This window comes from Ranitomeya imitator, chromosome 5, assembly GCF_032444005.1.
Source record: "Ranitomeya imitator isolate aRanImi1 chromosome 5, aRanImi1.pri, whole genome shotgun sequence".
Classification (NCBI taxonomy): Eukaryota; Metazoa; Chordata; class Amphibia; order Anura; family Dendrobatidae; genus Ranitomeya; species Ranitomeya imitator.
The window spans coordinates 8,784,129-8,799,312 of record NC_091286.1 but is presented as its reverse complement, the minus strand read 5'-3'; the positions used below and the strand labels follow the sequence as shown (position 1 = coordinate 8,799,312).

General features: G+C 37.4%; 8 pseudogenes; all 8 read left to right on the top strand.

The window, feature by feature from the left end:
- The first annotated feature begins 1,468 nt into the window (after positions 1-1,468).
- Positions 1,469-1,530, top strand: LOC138639816 (U7 small nuclear RNA; annotated as a pseudogene).
- A 1,705-nt stretch (positions 1,531-3,235) lies between these two features.
- On the top strand, positions 3,236-3,297 carry LOC138639814 (U7 small nuclear RNA; annotated as a pseudogene).
- Positions 3,298-5,002: 1,705 nt separating this feature from the next.
- On the top strand, positions 5,003-5,064 carry LOC138639832 (U7 small nuclear RNA; annotated as a pseudogene).
- Positions 5,065-6,765: 1,701 nt separating this feature from the next.
- On the top strand, positions 6,766-6,827 carry LOC138639831 (U7 small nuclear RNA; annotated as a pseudogene).
- A 1,707-nt stretch (positions 6,828-8,534) lies between these two features.
- On the top strand, positions 8,535-8,596 carry LOC138639813 (U7 small nuclear RNA; annotated as a pseudogene).
- Positions 8,597-10,303: 1,707 nt separating this feature from the next.
- On the top strand, positions 10,304-10,365 carry LOC138639812 (U7 small nuclear RNA; annotated as a pseudogene).
- A 1,708-nt stretch (positions 10,366-12,073) lies between these two features.
- LOC138639810 (U7 small nuclear RNA) lies at positions 12,074-12,135 on the top strand (annotated as a pseudogene).
- Positions 12,136-13,841: 1,706 nt separating this feature from the next.
- On the top strand, positions 13,842-13,903 carry LOC138639809 (U7 small nuclear RNA; annotated as a pseudogene).
- Positions 13,904-15,184: the final 1,281 nt, after the last annotated feature.

Below are 15,184 nucleotides of genomic sequence, written 5' to 3'. Positions count from 1 at the left end.
GTATCTCACACTATCCTCATTGAAAAAATGAACAATTGTGGGACTGACGAGGGTACGGTTAGGTGGATTAGTAACTGGCTCAGTGATCGTACTCAAAGAGTGGTGATAAATGGTAGCACATCCAATTGGAATAGTGTTTCAAGTGGGGTACCACAAGGCTCTGTCGTGGCCCCAGTATTGTTTAACCTTTTTATAAATGATCTAGGTAAGGTAAACTGATGCAATCTTTCAGGCAATGTAAAGCTAGGAGGGATAGCTAACACTAGAGAAGACAGAGAAAGGATTCAGAAGGATCTAGATGAGCTTGAAGAATGGGCAGTGAGTAATAGAATGGTTTTTAACAGGGGGAAATGCAAGAGTCTACATCTGGTACCGTGAGGAGGCCATTGTTGCTGTGGTTTTGTGCTTGTGGGGCAGTGCGATCTTGAGTCTTGGGGACTCAGTCTTGGAGCATGTGTGCTGTGTGGCACCAGTCCACCCGCCCTGCTGGTGAATTGTCGCTGCGGAGGTGGTTAGTGCTCAACACCACTCCTTTAAGGTAACAATAGTTAGGACCCACTGAGTTTTCCATGATGCTGCAGAAACTTCATACAGTCTGATAAGAATGTTAAACTAAGAACCTCATGTTCAATTATATGTACATTTTTGTATAGTGGCATTGGATCAACATATGCTCCTTTTTCAGCCTTTTGATATTAGATCTTCTTTGAGCTCATTTTCTTAAACATTATTGTACAATCATTTATCTTTCCATAACAATGATACAGCACAAATAATATTCAACATAAGATTATAAGCCAAAAGTCAGGAACATCAAATATAATAAAACAAATTATCTTTCTTTTGTTCACAAAAAAAGACAAAACAGGTTTATTCAGGAAGATTGATACATATATTTACATAAACAGGAAGGAGTGAGGCTAGACATTTTACATAAAAAGGGTATTCTCAAATTCTAAAACTCTGAGTTAACTCTTAACATCCCAGACAAATCTCTCCAGTCCATTGGTTTCTATGCAGCTCACCTCCCTCCTTTCCATCTCATCTTAATGAAGGAGGTGGAGCTATGCAAATCTCCATTTTCAAGACAAACTCTTTAATGGATGGCTTTACTAGAATTTTAGAAGAAGTGTCTGAGATCAGTGATTCTGGAGGAAGATCTGCTTTGAAAAAAAAATTGAATGCAAAAAAGTGACCAAAGTTTGAAAAAAGGGAATTTGGCAAGCAAAGGTTATAGAGAAAAATTTGCATAGCTCCACCCCTTCTGGTAAAAAAGATGACCCCACAGAAATATACATCAGGATGGTGTGGGCAAACTCAGGTAATGATATTAATTAGTTCTGCCCTTTCCTTTTAATGTAAATAAATGTATCAATCTTGTTAGCTCTGGGAAAAACCTGTTCTGTGTTGTCTCTATGATGTTGATGGTGATCAGTGAGGGGAGGTCGGATGAAACGCGCCATGTGATCAGTGTTTATAGCTCTTTTACTATTTGTTTAACAGCTTTTTGGCAAATGCTAAAAAGCCCAAATATTTGTGAAAAATAGAATAAAAGATGTGTTGAATTGCTACTTATTGAGAAAATAGACTACCATAATTGTTCTATAAACATTTGCAAGAATAAAATTGTTAAACAGAGCAAGCGTATGTGTATTACAAGTCTTACCAGATTAAACTAATTTTCTTTTTTAATTGAAACACTGACTATGCAGATCAGGGAAATGTGGTAAATAAAGTATATCTCGATTTCAGTAACGCATTTGATAGCGTATCTCACACTATCCTCATTGAAAAAATGAATAATTGTGGGACTGACGAGGGAACGGTTAGGTGCATTAGTAACTGGCTCAGTGATCGTACTCAAAGAGTGGTGATAAATGGTAGCACATCCAATTGGAATAGTGTTTCAAGTGGGGTACCACAAGGCTCTGTCGTGGCCCCAGTATTGTTTAAACTTTTTATAAATGATCTAGGTAAGGTAAACTGATGCATTTTTTCAGGCGATGTAAAGCTAGGAGGGATAGCTAACACTAGAGAAGACAGAGAAAGGATTCAGAAGGATCTAGATGAGCTTGAAGAATGGGCAGTGAGTAATAGAATGGTTTTTAACAGGGGGAAATGCAAGAGTCTACATCTGGTACCGTGAGGAGGCCGTTGTTGCTGTGGTTTTGTGCTTGTGGGGCAGTGCGATCTTGAGTCTTGGGGACTCAGTCTTGGAGCATGTGTGCTGTGTGGCACCAGGACGCCCGCCCTGCTGGTGACTTGTCGCTGCGGATGTGGTTAGTGCTCAACACCACTCCTTTAAGGTAATAATAGTTAGGACCCACTGAGTTTGCCATGACACTAAAGCAACTTCATACAGTCTGATAAGAATGTTAAACTAAGAACCTCATGTTCAATTATATGTACATTTTTGTATAGTGGCATTGGATCAACATATGCTCCTTTTTCAGCCTTTTGATATTAGATCTTCTTTGAGCTCATTTTCTTAAACATTATTGTACAATCATTTATCTTTCCATAACAATGATACAGCACAAATAATATTCAACATCAGATTATAAGCCAAAAGTCAGGAACATCAAATATAATAAAAAAAATTATCTTTGTTTTGTTCACAAAAAAAGACAAAACAGGTTTATTCAGGAAGATTGATACATATATTTACATAAACAGGAAGGGGTGAGGCTAGACATTTTACATAAAAAGGCTATTCTCAAATTCTTAAACTTTGAGTTAACTCTTAACATCCCAGACAAATCTCTCCAGTCCATTGGTTTCTATGCAGCTCACCTCCCTCCTTTCCATCTCATCTTAAAGAAGGAGGTGGAGCTATGCAAATCTCCGTTTTCAAGACAAACTCTTTAATGGATGGCTTTACTAGAATTTCAGAAGGAGTGTCTGAGATCAGTGATTATGGAGGAAGATCTGCTTTGAAAAAAAATTGAATGCAAAAAAGTTACCAAAGTTTGAAAAAAGGGAATTTGGCAAGCAAAGGTTATAGAGAAAAATTTGCATAGCTCCACCCCTTCTGGTAAAACAGATGACCCCACAGAAATATACATCAGGATGGTGTGGGCAAACTTAGGTAATGATATTATTTAGTTCTGCCCTTTCCTTTTAATGTAAATAAATGTATCAATCTTGTATCCTCTAGGAAAAACCTGTTCTGTGTTGTCTCCATGATGTTGATGGTGATCAGTGAGGGGAGGTCGGATGAAACGCTCCATGTGATCAGTGTTTATAGCTCTTTTACTATTTGTTTAACAGCTTTTTGGCAAATGCTGAAAAGCCCAAATATTTCTGAAATATAGAATAAAAAAGGTCTTGAATTGCTATTTATTGAGAATATAGACTACCATAATTGTTCTATAAACATTTGCAAGAATAAAATTGTTAAACAGAGCAAGCGTATGTGTATTACAAGTCTTACCAGATTAAACTAATTTTATTTTTTAATGGAAACACTGACTATGCAGATCAGGGAAATGTGGTAGATATAGTATATCTCGATTTCAGTAACGCATTTGATAGAGTATCTCACACTATCCTCATTGAAAAAATGAACAATTGTGGGACTGACGAGGGTACGGTTAGGTGGATTAGTAACTGGCTCAGTGATCGTACTCAAAGAGTGGTGATAAATGGTAGCACATCCAATTGGAATAGTGTTTCAAGTGGGGTACCACAAGGCTCTGTTGTGGCCCCAGTATTGTTTAACCTTTTTATAAATGATCTAGGTAAGGTAAACTGATGCAATTTTTCAGGCGATGTAAAGCTAGGAGGGATAGCTAACACTAGAGAAGACAGAGAAAGGATTCAGAAGGATCTAGATGAGCTTGAAGAATGGGCAGTGAGTAATAGAATGGTTTTTAACAGGGGGAAATGCAAGAGTCTACATCTGGTACCGTGAGGAGGCCGTTGTTGCTGTGGTTTTGTGCTTGTGGGGCAGTGCGATCTTGAGTCTTGGGGACTCAGTCTTGGAGCATGTGTGCTGTGTGGCACCAGGACGCCCGCCCTGCTGGTGACTTGTCGTTGCGGAGGTGGTTAGTGCTCAACACCACTCCTTTAAGGTAACAATAGTTAGGACCCACTGAGTTTGCCATGACGCTGCAGCAACTTCATACAGTCTGGTAAGAATGTTAAACTAAGAACCTCATGTTCAATTATATGTACATTTTTGTATAGTGGCATTGGATCAACATATGCTCCTTTTCAGCCTTTTGATATTAGATCTTCTTTGAGCTCATTTTCGTAAACATTATTGTACAATCATTTATCTTTCCATAACAATGATACAGCACAAATCATATTCAACATCAGATTATAAGCCAAAAGTCAGGAACATCAAATAAAATAAAAAAAAATTATCTTTCTTTTGTTCACAAAAAAAGACAAAACAGGTTTATTCAGGAAGATTGATACATATATTTACATAAACAGGAAGGGGTGAGGCTAGACATTTTACATAAAAAGGGTATTCTCAAATTCTTAAACTTTGAGTTAACTCTTAACATCCCAGACAAATCTCTCCAGTCCATTGGTTTCTATGCAGCTCACCTCCCTCCTTTCCATCTCATCTTAAAGAAGGAGGTGGAGCTATGCAAATCTCCATTTTCAAGACAAACTCTTTAATGGATGGCTTTACTAGAATTTCAGAAGGAGTGTCTGAGATCAGTGATTATGGAGGAAGATCTGCTTTGAAAAAAATTTGAATGCAAAAAAAGTGACCAAAGTTTGAAAAAAGGGAATTTGGCAAGCAAAGGTTATAGAGAAAAATTTGCATATCTCCACCCCTTCTGGTAAAACAGATGACCCCACAGAAATATACATCAGATGGTGTGGGCAAACTCAGGTAATGATATTATTTAGTCCTGCCCTTTCCTTTTAATGTAAATAAATGTATCAATCTTGTATCCTCTGGGAAAAACCTGTTCTGTGTTGTCTCCATGATGTTGATGGTGATCAGTGAGGGGAGGTCGGATGAAACGCTCCATGTGATCAGTGTTTATAGCTCTTTTACTATTTGTTTAACAGCTTTTTGGCAAATGCAGAAAAGCCCAAATATTTGTGAAAAATAGAATAAAAAATGCGTTGAATTGCTACTTATTGAGAAAATAGATTACTATAATTGTTCTATAAACATTTGCAAGAATAAAATTGTTAAACAGAGCAAGCATGTGTATTACAAGTCTTACCAGATTAAACTAATTGTTTTTTGTAATGGAAACACTGACTATGCAGATCAGGGAAATGTGGTAGATAAAGTATATCTCGATTTCAGTAACGCATTTGATAGAGTATCTCACACTATCCTCATTGAAAAAATGAACAATTGTGGGACTGACGAGGGTACGGTTAGGTGGATTAGTAACTGGCTCAGTGATCATACTCAAAGAGTGGTGATAAATGGTAGCACATCCAATTGGAATAGTGTTTCAAGTGGGGTACCACAAGGCTCTGTCGTGGCCCCAGTATTGTTTAACCTTTTTATAAATGATCTAGGTAAGGTAAACTGATGCAATTTTTCAGGCGATGTAAAGCTAGGAGGGATAGCTACACTAGAGAAGACAGAGAAAGAATTCAAAAGGATCTAGATGAGCTTGAAGAATGGGCAGTGAGTAATGGAATGGTTTTTAACAGGGGGAAATGCAAGAGTCTACATCTGGTACCGTGAGGAGGCCGTTGTTGCTGTGGTTTTGTGCTTGTGGGGCAGTGCGATCTTGAGTCTTGGGGACTCAGTCTTGGAGCATGTGTGCTGTGTGGCTCCAGGACGCCGGCCCTGCTGGTGAATTGTCGCTGCGGAGGTGGTTAGTGCTCAACACCACTCCTTTAAGGTAACAATAGTTAGGACCCACTGAGTTTGCCATGATGCTGCAGAAACTTCATACAGTCTGATAAGAATGTTAAACTAAGAACCTCATGTTCAATAATATGTACATTTTTGTATAGTGGCATTGGATCAACATATGCTCCTTTTTCAGCCTTTTGATATTAGATCTTCTTTGAGATCATTTTCTTAAACATTATTGTACAATCATTTATCTTTTCATAACAATGATACAGCACAAATAATATTCAACATCAGATTATAAGCCAAAAGTCAGGAACATCAAATATAATTAAAAAAAATTATCTTTCTTTTGTTCACAAAAAAAAGACAAAACAGGTTTATTCAGGAAGATTGAAACATATATTTACATAAACAGGAAGGGGTGAGGCTAGACATTTTACATAAAAAGGGTATTCTCAAATTCTAAAACTCTGAGTTAACTCTTAACATCCCAGGCAAATCTCTCCAGTCCATTGGTTTCTATGCAGCTCACCTCCCTCCTTTCCATCTCATCTTAAAGAAGGAGGTGGAGCTATGCAAATCTCCATTTTCAAGACAAACTCTTTAATGGATGGCTTTACTAGAATTTTAGGAGTGTCTGAGATCAGTGATTATGGAGGAAGATCTGCTTTGAAAAAAAATTGAATGCAAAAAAGTGACCAAAGTTTGAAAAAAGGGAATTTGGCAAGCAAAGGTTATAGAGAAAAATTTGCATAGCTCCACCCCTTCTGGTAAAAAAGATGACCCCACAGAAATATACATCAGGATGGTGTGGGCAAACTCAGGTAATGATATTAATTAGTTCTGCCCTTTCCTTTTAATGTAAATAAATGTATCAATCTTGTTAGCTCTGGGAAAAACCTGTTCTGTGTTGTCTCCATGATGTTGATGGTGATCAGTGAGGGGAGGTCGGATGAAACGCTCCATGTGATCAGTGTATATAGCTCTTTTACTATTTGTTTAATAGCTTTTTGGCAAATGCTGAAAAGCCCAAATATTTGTGAAAAATAGAATAAAAAATGTGTTGAATTAATACTTATTGAGAAAATAGACTACCATATTTGTTCTATAATAATCATTTGCAAGAATAAAATTGTTAAACAGAGCAAGCGTATGTGTATTACAAGTCTTACCAGATTAAACTAATTTTATGTTTTAATGGAAACGCTGACTATGCAGATCAGGGAAATGTGGTAGATGTAGTATATCTCGATTTCAGCAATGCATTTGATAGAGTATCTCACACTAACCTCATTGAAAAAATGAACAATTGTGGGACTGACGAGGGTATGGTTAGGTGGATTAGTAACTGGCTCAGTGATCGTACTCAAAGAGTGGTGATAAATGGTAGCACATCCAATTGGAATAGTGTTTCAAGTGGGGTACCACAAGGCTCTGTCGTGGCCCCAGAATTGTTTAACCTTTTTATAAATGATCTAGGTAAGGTAAACTGATGCATTTTTTTCAGGCGATGTAAAGCTAGGAGGGATAGCTAACACTAGAGAAGACAGAGAAAGGATTCAGAAGGATCTAGATAAGCTTGAAGAATGGGCAGTGAGTAATAGAATGGTTTTTAACAGGGGGAAATGCAAGAGTCTACATCTGGTACCGTGAGAAGGCCGTTGTTGCTGTGGTTTTGTGCTTGTGGGGCAGTGCGATCTTGAGTCTTGGGGACTCAGTCTTGGAGCATGTGTCCTGTGTGGCACCAGGCCGCCCGCCCTGCTGGTGAATTGTCGCTGCGGAGGTGGTTAGTGCTCAACACCACTCCTTTAAGGTAACAATAGTTAGGACCCACTGAGTTTGCCATGATGCTGCAGAAACTTCATACAGTCTGATAAGAATGTTAAACTAAGAACCTCATGTTCAATTATATGTACATTTTTGTATAGTGGCATTGGATCAACATATGCTCCTTTTTCAGCCTTTTGAAATTAGGTCTTCTTTGAGCACATTTTCTTAAACATTATTGTACAATCATTTATCTTTCCATAACAATGATACAGCACAAATAATATTCAACATCAGATTATAAGCCAAAAGTCAGGAACATCAAATATAATTAAAAAAAATATCTTTCTTTTGTTCACAAAAAAAGACAAAACAGGTTTATTCAGGAAGATTGAAACATATATTTACATAAACAGGAAGGGGTGAGGCTAGACATTTTACATAAAAAGGGTATTCTCAAATTCTAAAACTCTGAGTTAACTCTTAACATCCCAGACAAATCTCTCCAGTCCATTGGTTTCTATGCAGCTCACCTCCCTCCTTTCCATCTCATCTTAAAGAAGGAGGTGGAGCTATGCAAATCTCCATTTTCAAGACAAACTTTTTAATGGATGGCTTTACTAGAATTTTAGGAGTGTCTGAGATCAGTGATTATAGAGGAAGATCTGCTTTGAAAAAAAATTGAATGCAAAAAAGTGACCAACGTTTGAAAAAAATGGAATTTGGCAAGCAAAGGTTATAGAGAAAAATTTGCATAGCTCCACCCCTTCTGGTAAAACAGATGACCCCACAGAAATATACATCAGGATGGTGTGGGCAAACTCAGGTAATGATATTAATTAGTTCTGCCCTTTCCTTTTAATGTAAATAAATGTATCAATCTTGTATCCTCTGGGAAAAACCTGTTCTGTGTTGTCTCCATGATGTTGATGGTGATCAGTGAGGGGAGGTCGGATGAAACGCTCCATGTGATCAGTGTTTATAGCTCTTTTACTATTTGTTTAACAGCTTTTTGGCAAATGCTGAAAAGCCCAAATATTTGTGAAAAATAGAATAAAAAATGTGTTGAATTGCTACTTATTGAGAAAATAGACTACCATATTTGTTCTATAATAATCATTTGCAAGAATAAAATTGTTAAACAGAGCAAGCGTATGTGTATTACAAGTCTTACCAGATTAAACTAATTTTATTTTTTAATGGAAACACTGACTATGCAGATCAGGGAAATGTGGTAGATGTAGTATATCTCGATTTCAGCAATGCATTTGATAGAGTATCTCACACTAACCTCATTGAAAAAATGAACAATTGTGGGACTGACGAGGGTATGGTTAGGTGGATTAGTAACTGGCTCAGTGATCGTACTCAAAGAGTGGTGATAAATGGTAGCACATCCAATTGGAATAGTGTTTCAAGTGGGGTACCACAAGGCTCTGTCGTGGCCCCAGTATTGTTTAACCTTTTTATAAATGATTTAGGTAAGGTAAACTGATGCATTTTTTTCAGGCGATGTAAAGCTAGGAGGGATAGCTAACACTAGAGAAGACAGAGAAAGGATTCAGAAGGATCTAGATAAGCTTGAAGAATGGGCAGTGAGTAATAGAATGGTTTTTAACAGGGGGAAATGCAAGAGTCTACATCTGGTACCGTGAGAAGGCCGTTGTTGCTGTGGTTTTGTGCTTGTGGGGCAGTGCGATCTTGAGTCTTGGGGACTCAGTCTTGGAGCATGTGTCCTGTGTGGCACCAGGCCGCCCGCCCTGCTGGTGAATTGTCGCTGCGGAGGTGGTTAGTGCTCAACACCACTCCTTTAAGGTAACAATAGTTAGGACCCACTGAGTTTGCCATGATGCTGCAGAAACTTCATACAGTCTGATAAGAATGTTAAACTAAGAACCTCATGTTCAATTATATGTACATTTTTGTATAGTGGCATTGGATCAACATATGCTCCTTTTTCAGCCTTTTGAAATTAGGTCTTCTTTGAGCACATTTTCTTAAACATTATTGTACAATCATTTATCTTTCCATAACAATGATACAGCACAAATAATATTCAACATCAGATTATAAGCCAAAAGTCAGGAACATCAAATATAATTAAAAAAAATATCTTTCTTTTGTTCACAAAAAAAGACAAAACAGGTTTATTCAGGAAGATTGAAACATATATTTACATAAACAGGAAGGGGTGAGGCTAGACATTTTACATAAAAAGGGTATTCTCAAATTCTAAAACTCTGAGTTAACTCTTAACATCCCAGACAAATCTCTCCAGTCCATTGGTTTCTATGCAGCTCACCTCCCTCCTTTCCATCTCATCTTAAAGAAGGAGGTGGAGCTATGCAAATCTCCATTTTCAAGACAAACTTTTTAATGGATGGCTTTACTAGAATTTTAGGAGTGTCTGAGATCAGTGATTATAGAGGAAGATCTGCTTTGAAAAAAAATTGAATGCAAAAAAGTGACCAACGTTTGAAAAAAATGGAATTTGGCAAGCAAAGGTTATAGAGAAAAATTTGCATAGCTCCACCCCTTCTGGTAAAACAGATGACCCCACAGAAATATACATCAGGATGGTGTGGGCAAACTCAGGTAATGATATTAATTAGTTCTGCCCTTTCCTTTTAATGTAAATAAATGTATCAATCTTGTATCCTCTGGGAAAAACCTGTTCTGTGTTGTCTCCATGATGTTGATGGTGATCAGTGAGGGGAGGTCGGATGAAACGCTCCTTGTGATCAGTGTTTATAGCTCTTTTACTATTTGTTTAACAGCTTTTTGGCAAATGCTGAAAAGCCCAAATATTTGTGAAAAATAGAATAAAAAATGTGTTGAATTGCTACTTATTGAGAAAATAGACTACCATATTTGTTCTATAATAATCATTTGCAAGAATAAAATTGTTAAACAGAGCAAGCGTATGTGTATTACAAGTCTTACCAGATTAAACTAATTTTATTTTTTAATGGAAACACTGACTATGCAGATCAGGGAAATGTGGTAGATGTAGTATATCTCGATTTCAGCAATGCATTTGATAGAGTATCTCACACTAACCTCATTGAAAAAATGAACAATTGTGGGACTGACGAGGGTATGGTTAGGTGGATTAGTAACTGGCTCAGTGATCGTACTCAAAGAGTGGTGATAAATGGTAGCACATCCAATTGGAATAGTGTTTCAAGTGGGGTACCACAAGGCTCTGTCGTGGCCCCAGTATTGTTTAACCTTTTTATAAATGATTTAGGTAAGGTAAACTGATGCATTTTTTTCAGGCGATGTAAAGCTAGGAGGGATAGCTAACACTAGAGAAGACAGAGAAAGGATTCAGAAGGATCTAGATAAGCTTGAAGAATGGGCAGTGAGTAATAGAATGGTTTTTAACAGGGGGAAATGCAAGAGTCTACATCTGGTACCGTGAGAAGGCCGTTGTTGCTGTGGTTTTGTGCTTGTGGGGCAGTGCGATCTTGAGTCTTGGGGACTCAGTCTTGGAGCATGTGTCCTGTGTGGCACCAGGCCGCCCGCCCTGCTGGTGAATTGTCGCTGCGGAGGTGGTTAGTGCTCAACACCACTCCTTTAAGGTAACAATAGTTAGGACCCACTGAGTTTGCCATGATGCTGCAGAAACTTCATACAGTCTGATAAGAATGTTAAACTAAGAACCTCATGTTCAATTATATGTACATTTTTGTATAGTGGCATTGGATCAACATGTGCTCCTTTTTCAGCCTTTTGAAATTAGGTCTTCTTTGAGCACATTTTCTTAAACATTATTGTACAATCATTTATCTTTCCATAACAATGATACAGCACAAATAATATTCAACATCAGATTATAAGCCAAAAGTCAGGAACATCAAATATAATTAAAAAAAATATCTTTCTTTTGTTCACAAAAAAAGACAAAACAGGTTTATTCAGGAAGATTGAAACATATATTTACATAAACAGGAAGGGGTGAGGCTAGACATTTTACATAAAAAGGGTATTCTCAAATTCTAAAACTCTGAGTTAACTCTTAACATCCCAGACAAATCTCTCCAGTCCATTGGTTTCTATGCAGCTCACCTCCCTCCTTTCCATCTCATCTTAAAGAAGGAGGTGGAGCTATGCAAATCTCCATTTTCAAGACAAACTTTTTAATGGATGGCTTTACTAGAATTTTAGGAGTGTCTGAGATCAGTGATTATAGAGGAAGATCTGCTTTGAAAAAAAAATTGAATGCAAAAAAGTGACCAACGTTTGAAAAAAATGGAATTTGGCAAGCAAAGGTTATAGAGAAAAATTTGCATAGCTCCACCCCTTCTGGTAAAACAGATGACCCCACAGAAATATACATCAGGATGGTGTGGGCAAACTCAGGTAATGATATTAATTAGTTCTGCCCTTTCCTTTTAATGTAAATAAATGTATCAATCTTGTATCCTCTGGGAAAAACCTGTTCTGTGTTGTCTCCATGATGTTGATGGTGATCAGTGAGGGGAGGTCGGATGAAACGCTCCATGTGATCAGTGTTTATAGCTCTTTTACTATTTGTTTAACAGCTTTTTGGCAAATGCTGAAAAGCCCAAATATTTGTGAAAAATAGAATAAAAAATGTGTTGAATTGCTACTTATTGAGAAAATAGACTACCATATTTGTTCTATAATAATCATTTGCAAGAATAAAATTGTTAAACAGAGCAAGCGTATGTGTATTACAAGTCTTACCAGATTAAACTAATTTTATTTTTTAATGGAAACACTGACTATGCAGATCAGGGAAATGTGGTAGATGTAGTATATCTCGATTTCAGCAATGCATTTGATAGAGTATCTCACACTAACTTCATTGAAAAAATGAACAATTGTGGGACTGACGAGGGTATGGTTAGGTGGATTAGTAACTGGCTCAGTGATCGTACTCAAAGAGTGGTGATAAATGGTAGCACATCCAATTGGAATAGTGTTTCAAGTGGGGTACCACAAGGCTCTGTCGTGGCCCCAGTATTGTTTAACCTTTTTATAAATGATTTAGGTAAGGTAAACTGATGCATTTTTTTCAGGCGATGTAAAGCTAGGAGGGATAGCTAACACTAGAGAAGACAGAGAAAGGATTCAGAAGGATCTAGATAAGCTTGAAGAATGGGCAGTGAGTAATAGAATGGTTTTTAACAGGGGGAAATGCAAGAGTCTACATCTGGTACCGTGAGAAGGCCGTTGTTGCTGTGGTTTTGTGCTTGTGGGGCAGTGCGATCTTGAGTCTTGGGGACTCAGTCTTGGAGCATGTGTCCTGTGTGGCACCAGGCCGCCCGCCCTGCTGGTGAATTGTCGCTGCGGAGGTGGTTAGTGCTCAACACCACTCCTTTAAGGTAACAATAGTTAGGACCCACTGAGTTTGCCATGATGCTGCAGAAACTTCATACAGTCTGATAAGAATGTTAAACTAAGAACCTCATGTTCAATTATATGTACATTTTTGTATAGTGGCATTGGATCAACATATGCTCCTTTTTCAGCCTTTTGAAATTAGGTCCTCTTTGAGCACATTTTCTTAAACATTATTGTACAATCATTTATCTTTCCATAACAATGATACAGCACAAATAATATTCAACATCAGATTATAAGCCAAAAGTCAGGAACATCAAATATAATTAAAAAAAATATCTTTCTTTTGTTCACAAAAAAAGACAAAACAGGTTTATTCAGGAAGATTGAAACATATATTTACATAAACAGGAAGGGGTGAGGCTAGACATTTTACATAAAAAGGGTATTCTCAAATTCTAAAACTCTGATTAACTCTTAACATCCCAGACAAATCTCTCCAGTCCATTGGTTTCTATGCAGCTCACCTCCCTCCTTTCCATCTCATCTTAAAGAAGGAGGTGGAGCTATGCAAATCTCCATTTTCAAGACAAACTTTTTAATGGATGGCTTTACTAGAATTTTAGGAGTGTCTGAGATCAGTGATTATAGAGGAAGATCTGCTTTGAAAAAAAATTGAATGCAAAAAAGTGACCAACGTTTGAAAAAAATGGAATTTGGCAAGCAAAGGTTATAGAGAAAAATTTGCATAGCTCCACCCCTTCTGGTAAAACAGATGACCCCACAGAAATATACATCAGGATGGTGTGGGCAAACTCAGGTAATGATATTAATTAGTTCTGCCCTTTCCTTTTAATGTAAATAAATGTATCAATCTTGTATCCTCTGGGAAAAACCTGTTCTGTGTTGTCTCCATGATGTTGATGGTGATCAGTGAGGGGAGGTCGGATGAAACGCTCCATGTGATCAGTGTTTATAGCTCTTTTACTATTTGTTTAACAGCTTTTTGGCAAATGCTGAAAAGCCCAAATATTTGTGAAAAATAGAATAAAAAATGTGTTGAATTGCTACTTATTGAGAAAATAGACTACCATATTTGTTCTATAATAATCATTTGCAAGAATAAAATTGTTAAACAGAGCAAGCGTATGTGTATTACAAGTCTTACCAGATTAAACTAATTTTATTTTTTAATGGAAACACTGACTATGCAGATCAGGGAAATGTGGTAGATGTAGTATATCTCGATTTCAGCAATGCATTTGATAGAGTATCTCACACTAACCTCATTGAAAAAATGAACAATTGTGGGACTGACGAGGGTATGGTTAGGTGGATTAGTAACTGGCTCAGTGATCGTACTCAAAGAGTGGTGATAAATGGTAGCACATCCAATTGGAATAGTGTTTCAAGTGGGGTACCACAAGGCTCTGTCGTGGCCCCAGTATTGTTTAACCTTTTTATAAATGATTTAGGTAAGGTAAACTGATGCATTTTTTTCAGGCGATGTAAAGCTAGGAGGGATAGCTAACACTAGAGAAGACAGAGAAAGGATTCAGAAGGATCTAGATAAGCTTGAAGAATGGGCAGTGAGTAATAGAATGGTTTTTAACAGGGGGAAATGCAAGAGTCTACATCTGGTACCGTGAGAAGGCCGTTGTTGCTGTGGTTTTGTGCTTGTGGGGCAGTGCGATCTTGAGTCTTGGGGACTCAGTCTTGGAGCATGTGTCCTGTGTGGCACCAGGCCGCCCGCCCTGCTGGTGAATTGTCGCTGCGGAGGTGGTTAGTGCTCAACACCACTCCTTTAAGGTAACAATAGTTAGGACCCACTGAGTTTGCCATGATGCTGCAGAAACTTCATACAGTCTGATAAGAATGTTAAACTAAGAACCTCATGTTCAATTATATGTACATTTTTGTATAGTGGCATTGGATCAACATATGCTCCTTTTTCAGCCTTTTGAAATTAGGTCTTCTTTGAGCACATTTTCTTAAACATTATTGTACAATCATTTATCTTTCCATAACAATGATACAGCACAAATAATATTCAACATCAGATTATAAGCCAAAAGTCAGGAACATCAAATATAATTAAAAAAAATATCTTTCTTTTGTTCACAAAAAAAGACAAAACAGGTTTATTCAGGAAGATTGAAACATATATTTACATAAACAGGAAGGGGTGAGGCTAGACATTTTACATAAAAAGGGTATTCTCAAATTCTAAAACTCTGAGTTAACTCTTAACATCCCAGACAAATCTCTCCAGTCCATTGGTTTCTATGCAGCTCACCTCCCTCCTTTCCA